The sequence below is a fragment of the Puma concolor genome, chromosome C2 (genome assembly GCF_028749965.1).
Source record: "Puma concolor isolate L17-30 chromosome C2, mPumCon1.1.hap2, whole genome shotgun sequence".
Lineage (NCBI taxonomy): Eukaryota > Metazoa > Chordata > Mammalia > Carnivora > Felidae > Puma > Puma concolor.
The window spans coordinates 100,573,169-100,590,256 of record NC_141675.1 but is presented as its reverse complement, the minus strand read 5'-3'; the positions used below and the strand labels follow the sequence as shown (position 1 = coordinate 100,590,256).

General features: G+C 35.9%; 1 protein-coding gene across 1 annotated transcript in view; it reads right to left on the bottom strand.

Moving 5' to 3' along the window:
• The window catches only part of CD200R1 (CD200 receptor 1), a 150,341-nt gene that overhangs the window by 100,547 nt on the left and 32,706 nt on the right, over positions 1–17,088 (bottom strand). The gene's annotated exons all lie outside the window — the stretch shown is intronic.

The window sequence follows — 17,088 nt, the reverse complement described above, 5'->3', positions numbered from 1 at the left end:
ACACATCCTCAGCACATCTCCCAAGACAGTTTGTCACATCTTACATCTCAACTGATTGGCCACGTTTCAAGTAGACACCATCCCTCCTGGGTGACAAATAAGATATTGGATGTCATCATTTTAGAGCAGTATTTGTTTTTATGGACGTTATGATGCTCAAAACTTTTCTGATAGCATTCTTCCCTTGTTTTAAAATTTTATCTTTTTAAAAATGTATCTTATGTTTTTAAAGTGTGTGTGTGTGTGTGTGTGTGTGTGTGAGCGGCTAAGGGAGAAAGAGAATATTAAGCAGGCTCCATGCTTAGCACGGAGCCCAGTGTGGGGCTTGATCCCATGACCCTGGGATCCTGACCTGAGCTGAAATAAACGATTGGACACTCAACCAATTGAGCCACCAAGGTGCCTCAATAACATTATTTCTTAAAGGAACAAATATACTTAATCTTTTCACAGCACATGAGAATATTGCCAAAAAATTATTCTGAACTATTCTTCAATATACAACTTTAAATGGTAGAGATACAGTTTATAATACAGTCTCAAAAAATACATAAACTTTGAATTCTTTTAGAATGGTTTAGTCAAATTTTGCAGAACTTAAATGAACTGATGATGTATGACTTTGATGACAACACACTGAGGAGGAGGAGGAGGTTAACTTGGGGTTATTTTGTGAATATGGGGCTGGATCTTTATCTGGCCCTTTATCTTCATTCTTTTGCAAGTGGTGATCCAGTTTGTTCACTTGTTGGAGAGATTATTCTTACCCCCATTTATCTTGGCACTTTTGTTGAAAATTAATGAGCCATAAAAGGTTGGTTTTATCTGTGGACTCTAAATTATTTTCCATTGATCTGCATGCCTATAGTGTGGGCAATACCAAATGGTTTAGATCATTAAAGCTTTGTAGGAAGGTTTTTTTTTTTTAATGTTTGTTTATTTTTGCGAGAGAGAGAGCTCCCAGTGAGTGGGGGAGGGGCAGAGAGAGAGGGAGACACAATCGGAAGCAAGCTCCAGGCTCTGAGCTGTCAGCAGAGACCCTGATGCCAGGCTCAAATTCATGAACACTGAGATCATGACCTGAACTGAAGTTGGACCCTTAACCGTCTGAGCCACCCAGGTGCCCCTGCTTTGTAGGAAGTTTTAAAATTGTGAATGTCAGTTATTCTCATATTTCAATATTGGTTTTATTATTTGGGGTCTCTTGAAATTCCACATGAATTAGAGGATTTTCCATTTCTGCCAGGAAAGGCCATTGGGATTTTGATAGTGATTGCATTAAATATGTAAATCTCTTTGAGGAGTATTGCTGTTTTATCAATATTGTCTCTAATCCATGAATATAAGAAATCTTTCCATTTATTTATATCTTTTTTTACTTCCTTTCAGCAATGTTTTACAGTTTTCAGTGTATAAGTCTTACAACTCCTTGGCTAAATTTATTTCTCAATATCTTATTCTTTTTGATGCTATTGTAAATGGAACTGTTTTCTTAATTTCCTTTTCAGGTTGTTCATTGCTAATGTATAGAAATACAACTAATTTCTGTATATTGCTTTTGATTTTGTATTCTGCAACTTAGCTGAATTTGTTTATCAGCCCTAATTGTATTGGGGGTGGGGCTTGGTAGTATGCTTAGGAATTTCTATATATAACATTATGTCTTATGTGAACAGATAGTTCTGTGTCTTCCTCTGCAATTTGGATATGTTTTATTTCTTTTCTTTGCTTAATTGTCCTGGTAGAACTTCTGGTATGATGTTAAATAGAAGTAGCAAAAGTGGGCATTCTTGTCTTCCTCCTGATCTTAGGGGAAAGTTTGCAGCTTTTCACCAGTGAATACGATGGTTATTGTTTTCTCTCTTCCTTTTGGAACTTCTTTTGCTGCTCCTTATGAGTCTTGGTACATTGTGTTTCCATTTTCACTTGCTTCAATATACTTTTTTATTTCCCTTTTGATTTCTTCTTTTACATATTATTGGTTCTGGAGTGTGCACTTAATTTCCAGATATTTGTGAGTTTTCCAATTTATCAATTTCTAGTCTCATACCACCATGTTGGAAAAGATAGTTGATATGATCAAACTTCTTAAATTTGACAAGACTTCTTTTTGCCTTAACTTGTGATCTATCCTGGATAATACTCCGTGTACATTTGAAAAGAATGTGTATGCTGCTGCTGGATGTAATGTTCTGTATATGTCTGTAAGGTCCATTTAGGCCACAGTGTAGTTCAGGTTCAGTGTTTCCTTTTAATTTCCTAAGGGTATTACAAAACCCTAAGTTGGGTATTGAGGTCTCTTATAATTATTGTATTGCTGTATTTCAGATATGTTAGTATTGGCCTAATATATTTAGGGGCATACATATTTATAATTGTTATATCCTCTTAAGAACTGACCCCTTTATCATGAAATAATGACCTTCTTTGTCTCTTATTAAGATTTTTATCTTAAAATCTATTTATCTGATATAAGCATAGTCACCCCTGCCCTCCTTTGGTTTCCATTTGTGTGGAATATCTTTTCCCATCTCATCACATTCAGCCTATGTGTATCCTGAAAGCTGAAGTGAGTCTCACAGGCAGCATGCAGTTGGATTTTGTTTTTTTAATCCATTCAGCCGCTCTCTGTCTTTAGATTGAAGAACTTGATCCATTTACATTTAAAGTAATTATTGAAAAGTAAGGACTTAAAACTGTACTTTTATTGTTTTCTAGTTGTTTTGTGGATCCTTTGTACCTTTCTGCAGTTTTGCTTTGTGATTTGATGAGCATCCATATTGTTATTCTTTCATTACTTTCTCTTTATGTTTCATGTATCTACTAGAGGTTTTCCCTTTGTGGTTACATGTGGTTTATATAAAACATATTTATAGCAGTCTATTTTAAGCTGATGACAATTTAACTTTACTGACATAAAATCTCTACTCTTTTACTGCTTCCCATTTTAAGTATTTGATGTCACAAGTTACATCTCTTTATATTGTGTATCCATTACCATATTATCATAGCTAAAGTAACTTTAAATGCTTTTGTCTGTTCGTCTCTATACTAGAGTTACATGATTTACATACCAGCATTAACAGTGTTAGAATAGTCTGAATTTGACTATATGTTTATCATTGTCAGTATATTTCATGCTTTTATATATCTTCATGTTACTTACAACTGATTGCTGAAAAATTAGATCTAATGTAGGAAATACACTTAAAGAAGGATCTGATTTTAGTTCTATTTAGGACTTCTATTTCTGGAAATATTGTTAATTATGTACTCTGAAAGAAATCTATAATTAAAAACACCAAAATGAGGGATGAAATTTGAATAAGTTTTAATGTTTAACTAAGCTCACAAGTAATAAAGGAGAACTTCTGAAATCAACATTGAAAGTCAGCAAATATGGAGTGGAAAGATTGAGATAACCCAAAAACTGTCAAGAGTGGTATTAGGAACCTAGAGGCTAGGGTTTTAAGAGCCATTTAGAGAGCAGAACACTGGGCCCATGAAAAGTAAGTAGAAACTGAGAGTTCCCTCCACTAAATAAAGACAGGATAAAGTTTAAATAAGTTATTATTTGAAAAAAAGAAGAAATTACTTGTCATACTCTTATGTCTTACAAAGACAATAGAAAGCTTTCCACCATGAATGTGTTACTACACTGCCTTCACATGGGTCTAGGGATTAAATTTGTGTTATCTAACTTGCGTTATCTAAGAAACTGTAATCTAGAAATTGCAATACACTATTCCCATCTTCATAGCAATCCCAAGACAGCAAATCCTCTTTGGAAGAAACCCCTCCCCCAAGATTCCAGATTCCACATGATACCCACAGATATAGGTTAGTTAAATATGAGTTTGACATCCAAAAGTATAAAAACATAAAGAAAATTAAGACAAATAGCCAAAGTAGAAGATGACAAAAGAAAGAAAGTAAAAAGACATACAAAAAGATGTATTATAACAGTCAAATAAATTTATAGAATATATGAAACATATTTACAGACTAATTATTTTAACATGTTTATACAAATTCAAAATGATATTCAAACATAAAAAGAGATTTAAAGAAGCTGAATAGAACTTAAAGAATGAAATTTAATTTTGATAAACGTTAAAATGCCATGAACAGACCAAATAGTAGATTAGACAGAAGTGAGGAAAAATTTGTGGTCTCTAAGAGACATATGAAAAAAAAAGTACATAAAATACTACACGGAGAGACAAAAATATAGAAAATATGAAACATATGTTGAGTCATGGAAGATAGAAAAGACTTCATTAGATTTCCAGAAGAAAAGAATAGCTAAAAATGATGAGACTTAATGTTGAAAGAAATAATAACTAAGAGCTTTCCAGTATTGAATTAAAAAAAAAAAAGCAGAATCCTCAAATACAGAGCAGATCCTAAGCCAGAATAATAAAAAGTAATCCATATTTAGATGCACAACAGTGAAACTACAACACACTGATGACAAAGAGATGTCTTAAGAACTGTTAGGAAGACAAGACAGATTACTTACCAGGGAATAACACTTGTACCAACAATAGAATTCTTCCTCCCTCCCTCCCTCCCTCTTTCTTTCTTTCTTCCTTTCTTTCTTTCTTTCTTTCTTTCTTTCTTTCTTTCTTTCTCTTTCTTTCCTAGAAATAAAGAGAGATGGAGAGAGGAACAGATGGAGAGAGGGAGAGAGAGAACCTCAAGCACAGCACAGAGCCCAACATGGGGCTCAATCCCACAATGCTGTGATCATGACCCTAGCCAAAATCAAAAGTCAGACACTCATCCGAATGAGCCACCCAAGCATCAAGAGTAGAATCCTTAACAACAATAATGAAGGTCAAAATAAATAGAATATCTTCAAAGTGCTGAGGGAAAATAACTGTTTAGATTTAGTTACCTTTAGTTACATTTAGTTATATGTATATATGTATATATTTGGAATAACCAAAGGACCGAAGAGAGGAAAGGAGACAGAAAATTTTTAGGGAAATAATAGCAAAACAAATGTTTCTAGTTTGTTAAAAAGTACAAACTTACAGATGCAAGAAGCTTAAAGAATCCCAGGCACAAAGAAGTATGAAGAAAACTACACCAAAGCACATTGTAATCAAATTGCTTAAAACCAGAGGCACAAAAAATTCCAAAAAGCAGCCAGAGAAAAAAGACACACAGGAAGTATGTCAAAAACAATTTTTGACAAACAGATTTCTCGTAGGAAGCAATGCAAGTGAGGAGAAAATTGAGCAACAAAACCTGGTTTTGTTTAGGTGCCCCTAAAAAACCTGGGGCACCTGGATGGTTCAGTGGCTAAGCATCCAACTCTTGATTTTGACTCAGGTCATGATCTCGTGGTTCCTGAGTTCAGCCCCACATCTGGCTCCCTGCTGACTGCACAGAGCCTGCTTGGGATTCTCCCCCCCACTCCCTCTGCCCCTCCTCCAAATTCGCACACACGCTCACACTCTCTCTCTCAAAATAAACAAATAAACTCAAAAAAAAAAAAGTAAAAAACCTGATATCTAGGATGCTATGAGCAGCAAATATAACTTAAAACAGGGGGGAAAAAAAGCTTTAGGGGGCATAGGAACTCTGAAATAATTTATCACCTGATGACCACACTATAAGAAATGTTCAAGAGGAGGAGGAGGAGCCAAGATGGCAGAACAGCATGGAAGTTTTTTGTGTGTCTCACATCCATGAAATACATCCAGACCAAGACTAAACCATCCTGCACACCTAGAAAACTGATTGGAGAATTAACACAACAATCTGCACGACCTGAACCATAGAATTCAGCAGGTACGCAACACAGAACGGTGAACTTGGGGAGCAAGAAGCCGTGGGAAGGGAGGTGCTTTTGTGGGCAGGGAGATGATGGAGATGGGGGGGGGAGAACAAGGGAAAAGCACCCCTCCCCAAAAGCAGCTGGAGAGAAAGTGGAAAATTGGAAACAGCCACAGGGACTAAACTAAAAAGGGAGAAAAGAGAAAGGAGAGGGTTTAAATTCCATTAAGACCGTAAACAAGGGGAGCGCAAAGTCTGCAACTCTGCAGCTCGATACCTGGTGGTGCTCTGGTGGGAAGGGTGAATCCCCAGGAACAGAGTGGAGTCTGGGAGGTTCTTGGGCCACACAGGGAAAAGTGGTTCCACTGCTGGAAGGACATTTGGTAGAGACTGTTGAAGCTACCTGGTCCCGGCAGACCCCAGAAAACGGCCACCTTTGCTGGTGCTGGAACAAGGTCATTAAGGGTGAAGCCTGGTGCCAGATGTGTGTTGTCATTTTCCATAATCCCTAAAATGCTGCTGCTACACTATCTCATGAATTTTTTCTGGGGCGGACTGGCACCTGGCCGCAGTCTCCAGGCACCAGCAGCAGCAGGGTCAAGCGAGTGTTCCTGGGTACAGCTGACATTTGGCCATTGCTCCTTCGGCCATTGCTGGGTAAGACCCTCCCACAGAGGGGTGGAATAGGTCAAAGCCGCAGTCCTTCAGAAGTAAGGGGCCGGGGAAAACAGCCGCATCTCAGACAAAACTTGGCAGAGAGGTACTGCCTGGGGCCTGGTCACAGACAGTGACAAAGTGGGGAGTGGATGAAAGCTGAAAGCAGAGGATGGGTGTACAATTGCTGATCGGGGAGAACAGAGTTCCGATACTGGAGACTGGGTAGCTGGGTGACGCCATGTTCACCACTCCCGCGCATGTTCATACGCACCTACGAACGCCACAACACTCCACCCCCAGTAGGCTAGCAGCGCCACCTGGTGTAGAACAGAGCTGTTACACTGAGCCCCGCCCAACTGGGCCAACCTCACTCTTCAAGAACACAAGTCTCAATGCCTATTTAGTTTATGGACTATAAAGTGCTTCATAGTCTGACTTCTACAGGAAAACGAAGTAACTTCAGTCCTATTTCAATCTGTTAGAGGGTCCATCTATTCAATTTTCTTTTTTTTCTTTTCTTTTTCACTTCTTTTCTTTTCTTGAATACAGAAAGAGAAAAAATTCATTTTTATTTTCAATTTTTATTAAAAATATTTTTCTTTAATTTTGTTACTATATTTTTTACTTTTGTGTAAATTTTTCAAATTATATTTTACTTCTATCATTTTATCCTAGTCTACTTCAGTGTATTCACTTTTTCAAATTTTCAAACGATCTTTTTCTTTTTCTTTTTTCTCTTTTTCATTTTTTCTTGAATGCAGAAAGAGAAAAACTTCATTTTTACCTTAAATTTCTATTAAAAATATTTTTCTTCAATTTTTTTACTATATTTTTGGCTTTTATGTAAACTTTTTCAAATTCTATTTTACTTCCATCATTTTATTTTAGTCTACTATGTATATTCACTTTATCAAATTTTCAAATGATTTCCTTTTCTTTTCTTTTTCTATTCTTTCTTTTTTTGTCTTTTCTTTTTCTTGAACAGAAAGAGAAAAAAATTCATTTTTATATTTAATTGTTATTAAAAATATTTTTCTTTAACTTTTTTCTACTATATTCTTTACTTTTGTGTAAATTTTTTTCAAATTCTATTTTACTCCCATCATCTCATTTTAGTCTACTTCAGTGTACTCATCTTCTCAAAATCTCGAACGATTTCCTTCCCCCCGCTTATTTCTCTGATCTGTCAAACCAATTTCAACACCCAGACCAAAACACACCTGGGAACTAGCATCATTTATTCTATTTTTGAGTGTGTGTGTTTTTAATTTTAATATTTTTCTTAATTTTAAGTTTTTAATTTTAATTTTTCTACCTCATTAATGCCTTTTCTCCCTTCAAAATGATAAAACGAAGGAATTCACCTCAAAAGAAAGAGCACGAAGAAACGACAGCCAGGGATTTAACCAACACAGATACAAGCAAGACATCTGAAACAGAATTTAGAATCATGATAATAAAAATACTAGCTGGAGTAAAAAATAGATTAGAATCCCTTTCTACAGAGATAAAAGAAGTAAAAAATAGTCATAATGAAATTAAAAATGCTATAACTGAGCTGCAATCACGGATGGATGCCGCAGCAGCAAGGATGGATAAAGCAGAACAGAGAATCAGCGATATAGAGGACAAACTTGTAGAGAATAATGAAGCAGAAAAAAAGAGGGAGATGGAGGCAAAAGAGCACGATTCAAGAATTAGAGAAATCAGTGACTCATTAAAAAGGAACAACATCAGAATCATAGGGGTCCCAGAAGAGGAAGAGAGAGAAATAGCGGTAGAAGGGTTACATGAACAAATCATAGCAGAAAACTTTCCTAACCTGGGAAAGACACAGACATCAAAATCCAGGAAGCACAGAGGACTCCCATTAGATTCAACAAAAACTGACCATCAACAAGGCATATCATAGTCAAATTCACAAAATACTTAGGCAAGGAGAGAATCATGAAAGCAGCAAGGGAAAAAAGTCCCTAACCTACAAGGGAAGACAGATCAGGTTTGCAGCAGACCTATCCACAGAAACTTGGCAGGCCAGAAAGGAGTGGCAGGATATATTCAGTGTGCTGAATCAGAAAAATATGAAGCCAAGAATTCTTTATCCAGCAAGGTTGTCATTCAAAATAGAAGGAGAGATAAAAATTTTCCCAGACAAACAAAAATTAAAGAAGTTTGTGACCACTAAACCAGCCCTGCAAGAAATTTTAAGGGGGACTCTCTGAGGGGAGAAGAAATGAAAAAAAAAAAAATATATATATATATATATATACACACAACTACATATACATATGTATATATACAAATGTATATATATACAAATATGTATATATACAAATACATATACATCTGTGTATATATATACAAATGTATATGTATATATACAAATATATATATACACAAATACATGCATATATACATATGTGTATATATATATATATGTATACAAATAAATACCAAAAGCAACAAAAGATTAGAAAAGACCAGAGAACACCACCAGAAACTGCAACTCTACAAGCATCATAATGGCAATAAATTCATATCTTTCAGTATTCACTCTAAACATCAATGGAATCAATGGTCCAATCAAAAGACATAGGGTAACAGAATGGATAAGAAAACAAGATCCATCTATATGCTGTTTATAAGAGACCCACTTTAGACCTAAAGACACCATCACATTGAAAATAAGGGGATGGAGAACCATCTATCATGCTAATGGTCAACAAAAGAAAGCAGGAGTAGCCATACTTACATCAGATAATCTATACTTTAAAATAAAGACTGTATCAAAAGATGCAGAAGGGCATTATATCATAATCAAGGGGTCTATCCACCAAGAATACATAACAATTATAAACATTTATGCTCCAAATGTGGAAACAACCACATATGTAAACCAATTAATTGCAAACATAAACTCATCAAAAGTAATGCCATAATAGTAGGAGACTTCAACACCCCACTTACAGCAATGGACATATCATCTAATCAAAAAATCAACAAGGAAACAATGGACTTGAATGACACACTGGACCAGATGGACTTACCAGATATATTCAGAACATTTCATCCTAAAGCAGCAGAATATACATTCTTCTCCAGTGCACATGATACGTTCTCCAGGATAGATCATATACTGGGACACAAATCAGCCCTAAGTAAGTACAAAAAGTTCAAGATCATACCATGCATATTTTCAGACCACAATGCTATGAAACTCGAAATCAACCACAGGAAAAAATTTGGAAAGGTAACAAATAACTTGGAGACTGAAGAACATCCTACTAAAGAATGAATGGGCTAACCAAGCAGTTAAAGGGGAAATTAAAAAGTATACGGAAGTCAATGAAAATGATAGTACCACAACCCAAAACCTCTGGGATGCAGCAAAGGCAGTCATAAGAGGAAAGTATATAGCAATCCAGGCCTTCCTAAAGAAGGAAGAAAGATCTCAGATACACAACCTACACTTATGCCTTAAGGAGCTGGAAAAAGAACAGCAAATAAAACCCAAAACCAGAAGAAGAAAGGAAATAATAAAGGTTAGAGCAGAAATTAATGCTATCAAAACCAAAAAAAAAAAAAAAAAAAAAAAAAAACAAGAAACAAAAAACAGTAGAACAGATCAATGAAACCAGAAGCTGGTTCTTTGAAAGAATTAATAAAATTGATAAACCACTAGCCAGTTCAATCAAAAAGAGAAAGGAAAGGACCCAAATAAATCAAATCAAGAATGAAAGAGGGGAGATCACAACCAACACAGCAGAAACAAAAACAATAATAAGAGAATATTATGAGTAATTATATGCCAATAAAATGGGCAATCGGGAAGACATGAACAAATTCCTAGAAACATATACACTACCAAACTGAAACAGGAAGAGATAGAAAATTTGAACAGACCCATAACCAGTAAAGAAATCAAATTAGTAATCAAAAATCTGCCAAAACACAAGAGTCAAGGGCCAGATGGCTTTCCAGGGGAATTCTAACAAACATTTAAGGAAGAGTTAACACCTATTCTCTTGAAGCTGTTCCAAAAAATAGAACTGGAAGGAAAACTTCCAAACTCATCCTATGAAACCAGCATCACCTTGATTCCAAAACCAAATAGAGACTCCACTAAAAAGGAGAACTATAGACCAATTTCCCTGATGAACATGGATGCAAAATCCTCAACAAGATATTAGCCAACCGGATCCAACAATACATTAAAAAAATTATTCACCACGACCAAGTGGGATTTATACCTGGGATGAAGGGCTGGTTCAATATCTGCAAAACAATTAATGTGACTTATCACATCAATAAAAGAAAGGACAAGAACTATCTGATCCCCCCAATAGATGCAGAGAAAGCACTTGACAAAATACAGCATCCTTTCTTGGTAAAAACCCTCAAGAAAGTAGGGATAGAAGGAGCATTATCTCAAGCTCATAGTATTGGAAGTCAGCCTCTGCAATCACACAACACAAAGAAATAAAAGGCATCCAAATTGGCCAGGAGGAGGTCAAACTTTCACTCTTCGCAGATGACATGATTCTCTATATGGAAAACCCAAAAGATTCCACCAAAAACTGCTAGAACTGATCCATGAATTCAGCAAACTTGCAGGATATAAAATCAACACACAGAAATAGGTTGCATTTCTATCCACCAACAATGAAGCGACAGAAAGAGAAATCAAGGAATTGATCCCATTTACATTTGCACCAAAACCCATAAAATACCTAGGAATAAATCTAACCAAAGAGGTAAAAAATCTATACACTGAAAACTATAGAAAGCTTATGAAAGAAATTGAAGAAGACACAAAAAAAAAAATGGAAAAAGATTCCATGCTCCTGGATAGGAAGAAAAAATATTGTTAAAGTGTCGATACTACCCAAAACAATCTACATATTCAATGCTATCCCTATCAAAGTAACACCAGCATTCTTCACAGAGCTAGAACAAATAATCCTAAAATTTGTATGGAACCAGAAAAGAACCCGAATAGTCAAAGAAATCTTGAAAAATGAAACCGAAGCTGGAGGCATCACACTCCTGGACTTCAAGACATACTACAAAGATGTAATCATCAAGATAGTATGGTATTGGCATAAGAACAGACACTCAGATCAATGGAATAGAATAGAGACCCCAGAAATGGACCCACAAACTTAGGACCAACTAATCTTTGACAAACAGGAAAGAATATCCAATGGAATAAAGACACTCTCTTCAACAAATGCTGCTGGGAAACTGGACAGCAACATGCAGAAGAATGAACCTGGACCACTTTCTTACACCATACCCAAAAATAAACTCAAAATGGATGAAAGACCTCAATATAAGACAGGAAGCCATCAAAGTCCTCAAGGAGAAAGCAGGCAAAAACCTCTTTGATCTTGCCCATAGCAACTTCTTACTCAATACGACTCCGGAGGCAAGGGAAACAAAAGCAAAAATGAACTACTGAGACATCATCAAAATAAAAAGCTTCTGCACAGCAAAGGAAACAATCAGCAAAACTAAAAGGCAACCGACAGAATGGGAGAAGATATTTGCAAATGGCACATCAGATAAAGGGTTAGTATCCAAAATCTGTAAAGAAGTTATCAAGCTCAACACCCAAAAAACAAATAATCCAGTGAAGAAATGGGCAAAAGACATGAATAGACACTTCTCCAAAGAAGACATCCAGATGGCCAACCAACACATGAAAAATTCTCAACATCGCTCATCATCAGGGAAATACAAATCAAAGCCACAATGAGATACCACCTTATACCTGTCAGAATGGCTAACATTAAGAACTCAGGCAACAACAGATGTTGGCAAGGATGTGGAGAAAGAGGATCTCTTTTGCATTGTTGGTGAGAATGCAAGCTGGTGCAGCCACTCTGGAAAACAGTATGAAGGGTCCTCAAAAAACTAAAAATAGAACTACCCTATGACCCAGCAATTGCACTACTAGGCATTTATCCAAGGGACACAGGTGTGCTGTTTCAAAGGGACACATGTACCCCCATGTTTATAGCAGCACTATCAACCATAGCCAAAGTATGGAAAGAGCCCAAATGTCTCTCGATGGATGAATAGATAAAGAAGATGTGGTATATATATATATATATATATATATATATATATATATATATAGTGGAGTATTACTCGGGAATCAAAAAGAATGAAATCTTGCCATTTGCAACTACGTGGATGGAACTGGAGGAAATTATGCTAAGTGAAATTAGTCAGAGAAAGACAAAAATCACATGACATCACTCATATGAGGACTTTAAGAGACAAAACAGATGAACATAAGGGAAGGGAAACAAAAATAATACAAAAACAGGGAGGGGGACAAAACAGAAGAGACTCATAAATATGGAGAACAAACTGAGGGTTACTGGAGGGATTGTGGGAGGGGGGATGGGCTAAATGGGTAAAGGGCATTAAGGAATCTACTCCTGAAATCATTGTTGCGCTATACACTAACTAATTTGGATGTAAATTTTAAAAAAAATTAAAAATTAAATTAAAAAAAAAAACAAAAAAAGTTACCACATATAGAACAAAAGACTTACTTCCAAAGGATTCCCTACAGTCAACTTCAACAATACTATCAGTAAAGTACAATGACCCCCCCCAAAACCAATATTTCAAAAAATATTCCCAATTATCCACAAATTCTTCTAAAATAATTAAAATACATGTATTACTTCTGATAATAATCAGCTCAGGCTACTATAACAAAATACCATATACTGGATGGCTTAGGCAACAGTTATTTATTTCTCACAATTATAGAGGCTGGAAGGTCGTATATCAAGATGCTGGCCAATTTGGTTCCTGGTAAGATCTCTCCTCCTGGCTTGTAGACAGCTACCTTTTTACTGTGTCCTTAGTGGTAGAGAGAGTGCTCATCTCTCTCCTCCTTTTTTTATAAGGACAATTTTCCCATCATGGAACCCTCAGAATCTCATCTAAATTTAATTACAACCCCAAACCCTAACTTCCTATACATTACATTGGGGGGTTGAATTGAATTTCAAAAGGACACAAACATCAGCCCATATCCCTATGCCAACTCATTCAATACCACCAGCATGACCCTGGGGCCAGATAAAACAAGGGAAAATATTACTAGAAAACTACAAATTAGTATCTCTCATGAACATAGATGCAAAAATACTAGAGAAAATTGTAGTACATAGAATCTAACAATATATAAATCAAGGATGATACATATATCCAAGTGGGGTTTATTCAAAAATGCCAGCTGAATTTAATGTTCAAAAAAATCAATATTACCATATTAAAAGCTAAAAAAAAATTTATCATCTCAATTGGCACACACACAAAAAAGCTTTTTTACAAAATCAAACATCTATTCCTATTTAAACCTCTGAGAAACTAGGAATAGAAGAAACACTCTTCTACCCAATAAAGGGCATCTACAAAACAAAATCCAGCAGCTAACATTGTATTTCATGGTGAAAGTCTGCATGATTTCCCCTAAGACCATGAATAAGAAAAGGATGTCCACTTTCACTACTCCTAACCAACCTTCCACTAAAGGGTTTAGCCAGTGCAATAGGTAAGCACTATCTTGGGTGATAATAAGAAATATACAATTGGTTGCTTGCACAGAGCTCCTAAAATCCTTGCAACTTCCTGAATGATGGAGGTGAGAGGAGTGCCTTTCATTATTCATAACAAGTCCCTTTCAAACATACCTGAGTTTATGCTACTGAAGTGACTTTGACATGCCTCTGAATAGCTTCAGGATGGTGGCTGCTTGCCAGGGGAAGCAACCACATGATTACTGGGTTGGCAACATCAGGCCTATCCCATGACCTCCAGAACCAATGATTTAATCACCATGCCTACACAATAGAACCTGTATAAAAATCCTAAACAAAAGGGTTCAGAAGGCTTCTGCTTTGGTCAAAGCACCCCAGACATCGTGGGACAAGAGTCCCTATGCTTGGGAACTTTTCAGATCCAGACTGTATACATCTTCATCTGGCCTTTCCTTTGTATCCTTTTTAATATTCTTTATAATAAACCAGCAATAATTATAAAGTGTTGCCTTGAGTTCTGTGAGCCATTATAGCAAATTATCAAACTTGGAGGAAGGGGCCTCATGGGAACCCTCAATTTGTAGCCATGTTGGAGAGAAGTGTGAGTAACCTGGAGACCCACCACTTGCAATTGGTATCTGAAGTAGGGGAATGTCTTTTGGTACTGAGCCTGTATCTATGGGGTCTGGGCTAATTCTAGACAATTAGTGTCAAAATTGAATGGAATTGTAGATCACCTATTTGGTGTCCACAGAGAACTGGAGAATTAATTGGTATAGAAAATCCACATATTTTGTATCAGAAATGTCATGAGTAAAGAAACAGTTCTTATTCAGTAAGTGAAAACAAAAGTCATCCCGATGAGAAAGGAAGAAATGAAACTGTCTGCATTTGCATAAGTCGTGATCATGATCATCTCTGCAGTAAATCTGATAGAACCTTCAAAAACTATTGGAACCACTAAGTATATTTATCTAGGTTGTAGAATATATAAGGCCAATATACAAAACTCAATTGTATTTTTATATAATATCGAGGAACAATCAGAAATTGTCATTTAAAAACTAGTACCCTTTACAGTAGCATCCAAGGGTATGAAATACAGTCTTTAGGGATAAGTCTGACCAAGATGTATAAAAGCTCTGAAGTATAAAACATTGCAGAGAGAAATGAAAGAAGGTCTAAAGAAATGGGAGTTCTACAATGTTTGCAGATTGGAAGACTCATTATTGCGAACACATCAATTCTCCTCAAAATGACGTTTACTTCAACATAATCCAGTGAAAATCCAAAAAGTCTTTTTCTGCAGAAATTTACAAACAAAAGTACCTAGTATAGCCAAAACAGTTTTGCAAAAGAACAAAGTCAGAGAGCTAACACTATCTGATTTTAAGACCTACAAAGCTAGAAGACAGTGTGATGTTGGCACAACAATAAACACACTATTCAACAAAACAGAATAAAAAGTCCATAAATAGAGACATATTTATGGGCACAAATGATTTTGACAAAGATAAAAGGTAATTTGGTGGTGCTGGAATATGCACATGAATATCACTATGCAAAAAAAACAAAACAAAACAAAACAAAAACTCCAGCCTGTATCTCACACCATATATAAAAATTCCATTAAAATGGATTATAGACCTAAATGTATAATGTAAGACTGCAAAACTTCTAGAATACTTTTAACCTATGAATTAGAAAAAAAAATTTCTTAAGTGCAATACCAAAACTATATTCCATAAAGGAAAAACTCAATAAATTATTCAGCAAAAAGTCTTCTCTTAAAAACAAAACAAATAAACAACAACAAAAACATCTCTTCAAAAGACAGTGAACACTGCAAAGAGAATGAAAGGACTTTTACTCAGAAAATACAAAGAAATATCAATAAACAAACTACTCTGTTTTTTTAAATGAGAAAAACATTTCAGCACTTACAAAATAAAATATATGAGTGATACATAGGTATATGGTAAGACAGTCATCATTAGTGTTTAGGGATATATACATTAAAACCACAGATTAAAATAACATTGCATGTCAACTATACTTTGATAATAAATCTTTTCTTTCTTTCTTTTTTTAATTTTTAAGTTTTTTTAATGGTTATTTATTTTTGCGAGAAAGAGAGACAGAACAAGAGCAGGGAAGGGGTGGAGAGAGAGGGAGACACAGAATCTGAAGCAGACTCCAGGCTCTGAGCTGTCAGCATAGAGCTCGACGTGGGGCTTGAACTCATGAACTGCAAGAGCATGACCTGAGCCGAAGTCAAATGCTTAACTGATTGAGTTGCCCAGGCGCCCCATTTTTTTTTTTTTGAGAGAGAGCATGAGTAGGGGAGGGGGCAGAGGGAGAGACAATCTTAAGCAGGCTTCACACTCAACATGAGCCCAACAAGGGTTCGATCTCACAACAGTGAGATCATGACATGAGCCGAAATCAAGATTCAGACACTTAACCAACTGAGCCATGCAGGCACCCCATTAATAAAACATTTTTAAAGTCATGAGAGAGAAATACACATGTACTGTCATGTCTAAAGTTAAAATGACTGACCATATCATGTATTGATAAAATATGCAAGAACTAGAAATCTCGGACATTGGTGCATGGATTGTAAAATCGTATGATCACTTTGAAAACAGTTTGGTTATTTATTTATTTATTTATTTGGTTAGTTTATTTACTTTGAGAGAGAGAAAGAATGCATGAGCAGGGGAAGGGCAGAGGGGGGAGGAAGACCAAGAGGGCTCTGCACTGTCAGCACAGAGCCTAATGAGGGGCTCATACTCACAAACAATGAGATCATGACCTATGCTGAAACTAAGAGTCGGATGCTTAACCAACTGAGCCATCCAGGTGCCCCAATTTGGTAATTTCCTTAAAAGTGAAACATCTGCATACTGTATGATAAAACTAAACCCTTCACAGCTTTTTACCCAGGAAAATAGAAGTACAGGTCCACAAAAATACTTGCACAAAAATGTTTGCAGCTTTATTTGTAATAGCCTAAAACTGGAAAAAACTCAAATGCCCATCAACAGGTAAATGGATAAACTGTGGTATGTCCAGA